At 46.3% G+C, this 7,660-nt stretch overlaps 1 protein-coding gene across 4 annotated transcripts in view; it reads left to right on the top strand.

The window, feature by feature from the left end:
* Positions 1–7,660, top strand: part of LOC306937797 (RNA-binding motif, single-stranded-interacting protein 3-like) — a 572,911-nt gene that overhangs the window by 325,722 nt on the left and 239,529 nt on the right. The gene's annotated exons all lie outside the window — the stretch shown is intronic.

Here is a 7,660-nt window from a genome sequence, read left to right as displayed (position 1 = left end):
TCCCGACCCAGTGTTTGTGATCCACTGATCCTGCATGGCCCCCGTAAACCCTGGGGCTCCCTGAAGATAGACACTACATACCATGGAGAGATAAGGTCCTCATTAGCAGGCATCTATCAATGTATCAATCACTGTATCATTCATTCATTCACCCTCAAATTATGCTAATCCTAATTACGGCGGGGGGGGGGGGGGGGGGGGGGGAATTACCATTCTTTATCGGCTAATAGTTGGGATTGTTTGGGATTTTTTTTCTCTCTCTCTCCCCCGACCATTTTCCCCTGGTATTTCCATTTTTCACATTTTCATAATTTTAGCTTTAATGATCCTATTTTCGCACGGCATATATACAATGGAGTAATAATGCCCTAAGTGTGACTAATGAATCAGTGACAAGTCACGGAGTATTATGCGACTGCATACGCCGGGTAAACAGTGTAATTGTTTACATCCTGGTGTGAGTCATCAAGGCGACTTCTGGAGCGTCTGGGCGCAACGCACGCACGCCGTGCACTGATTAATCGCCGTGGTTACACGTACATTAATGTTCGTGCATTTGCATGTATGAGCGTAATTATGGCTAATGGAGGAAATAGATGGACCACTCCGTGGAGAAATATGCATAACGCCGCCGTAATATGATTCCTATGACGCATATAGCACACTGGTAGTATATAGGCCTCCTACGGTGCATCCATCTCTCCTGCTGTCCTTCCCTGTATTACCCGTGTTAGCATTGCTTCCTGCAAGATCTTCACACACACCCACACTTTCTGATATGAACAATAAGGCCATCACACGGCTAGCACTTTCAATATCACATGAACACTGATCATCCCTCTGTATCGCTTTTTCAACGTCATGCCATCAGATGCAGAACCTTGCCACGGAAACATGTCCGTTTTAGTAGGAGTATTGTCCCCTCAGCCATCTCGGCATTATACAAACTGCCCCGGTTCGATCTGTATACAGTGGGGTCCTCCTGTTTTCTGTATTGTTGCAAAACGAACATTAAAAGCACTCACTCACTCACTCACTCACTCACTCACTCACTCACTCACTCACTCACTCACTCAAACATGTATGCATACTACGCACGCACGCACGCTGCAACGCACGCTGCACGCACACACGGCAGAGCAAAGAGTTGGAAGCATTGCAGCTCCAGTGCTTTTACCCCGACAGGCCCTCTGTTCCAGTCAGAATAGGACATATGATATGGCAGCTCGTGTTCACTCTGTCTTCCTGCAGCAAGATGCTGCATGTGTGAGAGTGCATGTGTGCATGTGTGCATGTGCATGTGCATGTGTGCGTGTGTGCATGTGTGCATGTGCAGACGCACACACTCGAGAGGCATCCTAACCAGATGCCCGAACCACCTAAGCTGGCTCCTTTACAGGCGAAGAAGCAGCAACTCTACTCCGAGTATCACTCGTGTGACTGAACTTCTCACCCTATCCCAGTTCAAAATACATGTTTGGAAAAAGCATTTAAGCTTTGAATTGATAGATTTAGTTAATACAAAAATTAATAATGGCAGATTTGCTCCACTAACTATTTGATTACCATCATAACACATACAGCTTAAAACAAAACAACATTTTTGCTCAGATTTTCAACTTTTCTTATTTTAGTTCAATACATCCCCCATGTCCCTTTAACGTTCCTTCATATGAAACTTTAAAGCAAGAACAGCTGCAATTCATCTTGATGTTTGTTTCCTTTGTTTGTTTGTTTTATTCTGGAAATGACATTGGATAAAAAGTGCTGTGGTTTAATGTCTTGAGGACCAGACTTTACATCATTATCAGGAGTTAAATGAGCGCCTGCTGTTTTCTCTTTCTTTGGGACTATGTGTACATCAAGTCTGTACACACAGCGTCACAGATTGAATTTGCAAAGTGCCCAAATCTGAGTCTCTGTTCATCCCCATCCTCTCCTTTAGTTCTAGTTCAACTCTGAGTCTCTGTTCATCCCCATCCTCTCCTTCAGTTCTAGTTCAACTCTGAGTCTCTGTTCATCCCCATCCTCTCCTTCAGCTCTAGTTCAACTCTGAGTCTCTGTTCATCCCATTCATCTCCTTCAGTTCTAGTTCAACTCTGAGTCTCTGTTCATCCCCATCCTCTCCTTCAGCTCTAGTTCAACTCTGAGTCTCTGTTCATCCCCTTCATCTCCTTCAGTTCTAGTTCAACTCTGAGTCTCTGTTCATCCCCATCCTCTCCTTCACTCTGAGTCTCTGTTCATCCCCATCCTCTCCTTCAGTTCTAGTTCAACTCTGAGTCTCTGTTCATCCCCATCCTCTCCTTCAGTTCTAGTTCAACTCTGAGTCTCTGTTCATCCCCATCCTCTCCTTCACTCTGAGTCTCTGTTCATCCCCATCCTCTCCTTCAGTTCTAGTTCAACTCTGAGTCTCTGTTCATCCCCATCCTCTCCTTCAGTTCTAGTTCAACTCTGAGTCTCTGTTCATCCCCATCCTCTCCTTCACTCTGAGTCTCTGTTCATCCCCATCCTCTCCTTCAGTTCTAGTTCAACTCTGAGTCTCTGTTCATCCCCATCCTCTCCTTCAGTTCTAGTTCAACTCTGAGTCTCTGTTCATCCCCATCCTCTCCTTCAGTTCTAGCCAACAATCAGAGGTTGTTTTTCTGGCACGCACGCACGCACGCACGCACGCACGCACGCACGCACGCACGCACGCACGCACGCACGCACGCACGCACGCACGCACGCACGCACGCACGCACGCACGCACGCACGCACGCACGCACGCACGCACGCACGCACGCACGCACGCACGCACGCACGCACGCACGCACGCACGCACACACACACGCACACACGCACACACGCTATACATGTCTACTACTTAATATGAGGCTGCCTGCATCTAATTTCCATTGCCTACTTTCCAGCAAAACAACATCCTTATTTTTCCAATATACTGTAGAATCTGTATACAGTATATAGATGCTTTTCAAAGAAATGCCCACAGTGTATATGGTAGAATGTGTAGATGACAGATGGAATATAGATACGGAGGTGCAGGAGCGCACGCACGCACGCACGCACGCACGCACTAAAACAGAAAGATTTCTCAGCCCCATTATCCTTTAGACACAGTCCAATCTGTGCAGATAACTACAGTGAATACAAGTGCAAGATATACATAAATGGAGTTATAGCTTCCAGGACTCACTCTCTCTCTCTCTCTCTCTCTCTCATATATATATGTGTTTTTCTCCCTGTGTTTCTGCCCCTCTCTCTCTCTCTCTCTCTCTCTCTCTCTCTCTCTCTCTCTCTCTCTCTCTCTCTCTCTCTCTGTCTTTGTCTCCGTTCAGAGTGGTCTTCTAATATAGGTCACTGCCGTCTGAAAATCCTTACGCCGCTGAAACTTTGATAAGTGCACTCCAGGTGGTCGTGCGGCGAATATTAAATATGCAATAATGGCCTCTAAATATCACCACCAGCGGAATATTTACATTATGAATGATGCTGCGGGAATATAGCCCACAGGCAATATTTTCCTTGCATGCAGGCATTTAAATAATCATGTTTAAATCATTGCTATTTCATGTGAATTATACACAATTGGGTTTGTCCGGTTCTTCCCTGTTCAATGTGTGTGTGTTTGTCCGGTTCTTCCCTGTTCAATGTGTGTGTGTTTGTCCGGTTCCTCCCTGTTCAATGTGTGTGTGTTTGCGTGTTGTGTATGTATAGTATGTACAGCATGCTCAGGTGCAGTAGTTCCCCCCAGTTTGGAGAAGTATTCCTTAAAGATGGATTTTTATTTTTACTTTTTCTGTTTTGTTGCGACCATAGGTCGCAGTTATGAAAACCTGCAAACCCTGCAAGTCAGTCCGTCACGCCTTGTGACACGCTCCATATATGGCCAATACAGAATTCATTCCATATGTTGATCTGACCTCATCAAACCTCAATTAACCCATTTTGACCTGAGATCAGATTCTAAAAATGTCTTCTATATCCTGACAGTTTTCTGAAAAGGCTATGTTTCTGTCAGTCGTTCTTCGATTTTAAAAAAATAGCAGACCTACAAGCTTGTAGCGCGCCACTCGGTGGCGCGCTATGAGCTTGTAGGGACTCCGGTTATGGTTTTAAAACTGGCAAAATAAACATGTTTCATATCCGCAGCACAGACTCTCTGTCTGTGTCTTATCATCTACATCCAGTCGTTTAGCGCCACCGTCTTCATATATTTCTATCATTTAAGGCCCCCCCCCCCCCCCTCCCCCCTTTATATAACAGCTGGACATTAATCAGACCATGTGCTCAATTTCCACTTCGCTACAGGTTATGATTTTCACATTACTTAAACTCTAAGGTATATCTTCAGCCCTCCCCCTCTCATGCACGCGGGCAAGCGAACACACATAGCATTAGTACAGGTGTGTGTGTGTGTGTGTGTGTGTGTGTGTGTGTGTGTGTGTGTGTGTGTGTGTGTGTGTGTGTGTGTGTGTGTGTGTGTGTGTGTGTGTGTGTGTGTGTGTGTGTGTGTGTGTGTGTGTGTGTGTGTGTGTGTGCGCGCGCGTGCGTAAAAGGGGAACCACAAAGGCCAGGTCTCGGACCCCATGGCTTTCTCCCATTATCCTTTTCTAATTACACTTTCCTTGTGAAACAGAGGATCAGAGTGCACCGTTGACTGCTCTTAATCCAGCGCCAAATTTTAATTAACACAGAGGCACCCCGGACCGCGCCGCCCGCCACACAATGAATCATAAATCACATCTCATTCCACTGCTTCCATACCATGATGGATTCACACTGCCTGCTAATGTCTGTAATATGAATGAGAGAGAGAGAGAGAGGGGGGGAGGGAGGGGGAGGGAGAGAGAGGGAGAGAGAGGGAGAGAGAATAGAACAAGAGATAGTGAAAACTAAAGGTGCATAGAATTAATAGAATGTGTGTTCTGCGTGCGTGCGTGCGTGCGTGCGTGCAAGTGTGTGCTGCGTGCGCTGCATGCATGTGTGCACATGTGTACAGTACATACACACACACATTGTGATTGTTTTGATCACAGTTGGAGATGGCTTCATTAATTAGCATTGCATGAATTATTATAATTATCATGAATTATTCTATTTATGGTGATCACCGTATGCACGTTTCTATCAATTTGCTTCGCAATGTAGGATTTCCCTCCATTGGCATGGCAACGATTCAACCCATTCGTCTTAATTTACCGGCGTGTGTGTGCGCCCGTGTGTGCTCGGATACATATGCTTTGCATGCGTTTGAGTGAATGACCTTGCGTTTCTGCATGCATTTACATGTATGAGTGAGTTTTCGTGTGTGTGTTGCGTGCGTGCGTGCGTGCGTGTGTGCGTGCGTGCGTGCGTGCGTGCGTGCGTGCGTGCGTGCGTGCGTGCGTGCGTGCGTGCGTGTGTGTGCGCGTGTGCGCGTGCAGGGGTTGGTGTAAATGGAGATATAGAATGGGCTGGTGGCCGAAGAAGTTTGTTATTTCTAAATGGTTGCTGCATGCCGCTAATTAAGATGCACAACATCCCCTGTCAACGCTGGTGTCGCTAATTACCAAACAATGCAGTGCTCACCAGATACGAGATCTGGCAGGGCTCTCTAGTCATGTTACCAACCTATTGTGTTGCAATTACCCTATACAACATTCTCCACCGTGCTCATCGGCCATTCACGCGTCAGAGGGGTCCATTTGGTTCCATGTGTACACTCTCAGAGTAAATTCAACACTGAGAATGTTTGTGGTTCAGGAGGCCTGATGAATGCCACATTCTAAACATATTTATGCGGCCAATTGTGCTTATAACCACGCTTCTGTGGCCAACGCAGAAGTGCCTCTCTCCTCTCGGCCTCTCGGCCTCTCGGCCTCTCGCCTCTCGGCCTCTCGCCTACAACAACTGCAGACTCTATGGACTAGACCGCCGTCTCAAGCGAACCACGCGAGACACCACCGACCGAGTGAGCGAGTTGCCGTGTCGAACGTTCGATAGGCACAGAATAATAAATCACGTTCTGGCGAGAGCGTTTGTTTGCTCCGACTGCCACTCAAAGTGGCTACTGGCCAATCATAGCACGTCCTTGCACAAACCGCATAGAGTTTAGAATGGCGGTCTGAGGCAGCTTGTACATGCCGAACATTAAATGGTGGACAAAGTACGTACTCAACCCCAGTACTCGGGGTCAAAGTACGGACACTCCTGGTCAATTTCACTGCTGCAATTTCCCCCTCATGTACCCGTAATACACAAGATGCAACATCAAAGAAACCTTGAACCCAGAGGTAAATGTACCAGAATGCCCTTGAGCAAGAAGGGGTGGCTGGCTGGTGGCTGATTTAAGCAGTCACACCTGGCTTGAGTCAAACTAATTGGACTCTGGCCTGGGTGTGACCACACACCATCAGTGGATAAATCAGCCATCCCCCACACACACATTCACAGCCAGCCTCCATCATGGCAGCATGTTTTCTCTGGTCTGTTTTGACACTTTCCCTCTATTTCACAAACTCTATTTTATGAGTTCCACGGCATGGTATAAATATTGGGGTGGGCGATATCGTGATAAATATCGCAATATGATTTTTTATCCTTAGGTCACAAAATTCCCAAGGAGTCACACCTGGACTTCGTCTGAGGCCCCATACACACATACAGAACAGATGTTCTGTGTCTTGTCTGTGTCTGCCCTTCTAATGGTAGTCACATGGTTTTACCAAACATTTGTGTTTGATGGATGTTTTCCTTGCTCATCGAACACGAAACAATGTTTGGTCAAACCATGTGACTCCCATTAGCAATGCATGTGGCGGCCATCAAGCACAGACAAGACATGTGTTGTGTATGTGTGTTAGAGAACTGCGGATGAGCTTTTTTGTCACCCTAATCCGCCCGTACATATTAATGATCCGCCCGTTATCCGACCGCATTAATTAATTAATCCAATTTATATATCCGCAACCACCCGAAATCCGCTGCAGGGATAGCCAATCTACAAGCTCACAACGCGTCGCTGGCTCGCTGCGACGCGTTGTGAGCTTGTAGATCGGCTATTTATAAGTTGTGTCACTCACCACTGCCGACAGTTCACCAAAGTTACGGTTGTATATTCCCATTTCCATGGCAACAAGGCTGCCGTCCGTTCAGTCAGTCACGTTCGCACATCGCAACGAACGTCTTTCCATGTGGCATATATCCAGCCCTCGCTCCCATGCAGTCCCATGGCACCGAGTCCCACGCCAAACTTATATTCTTCCCTTCTGTTTCAGTTAGTTGTAAGTTTCTTTCATACTCTCAGCTGCCTGTTAGCCTAGCAGCTAGCAGCCCACTCGTTGTTGTGGTCCTTCTTAGCCAATATAGGCCTCTAATTTGTGCCTGATGGAAAATATTAAAATACTACTAACGCACGCATGCTGAGATTTTGTGCCTTTTAAAAAATATATTATAAGACTATAGATAGATAATGATATTAATTTATTTCCGTTTTAAAAGTTATAAAGCCTATAGATAGATGGCTGCCATTCATTTATTATTTCCAGCATTATTTCACCCGCGGTTTATCCGATATTAATTTATAATATATTGAATTGACCCTAATCCACCCTAAACTGCGGTTCACCCGCGGCAACCGCGGCTAAATCCGCCACCCGCTGGTCTCTAATGTGTGTACATG

This window comes from Electrona antarctica, assembly GCF_951216825.1.
Source record: "Electrona antarctica genome assembly, chromosome: 15".
Taxonomy (NCBI): Eukaryota; Metazoa; Chordata; class Actinopteri; order Myctophiformes; family Myctophidae; genus Electrona; species Electrona antarctica.
The sequence above is the reverse complement of the archived record's forward strand: the minus strand, read 5'-3'. Positions and strand labels throughout refer to the sequence as shown.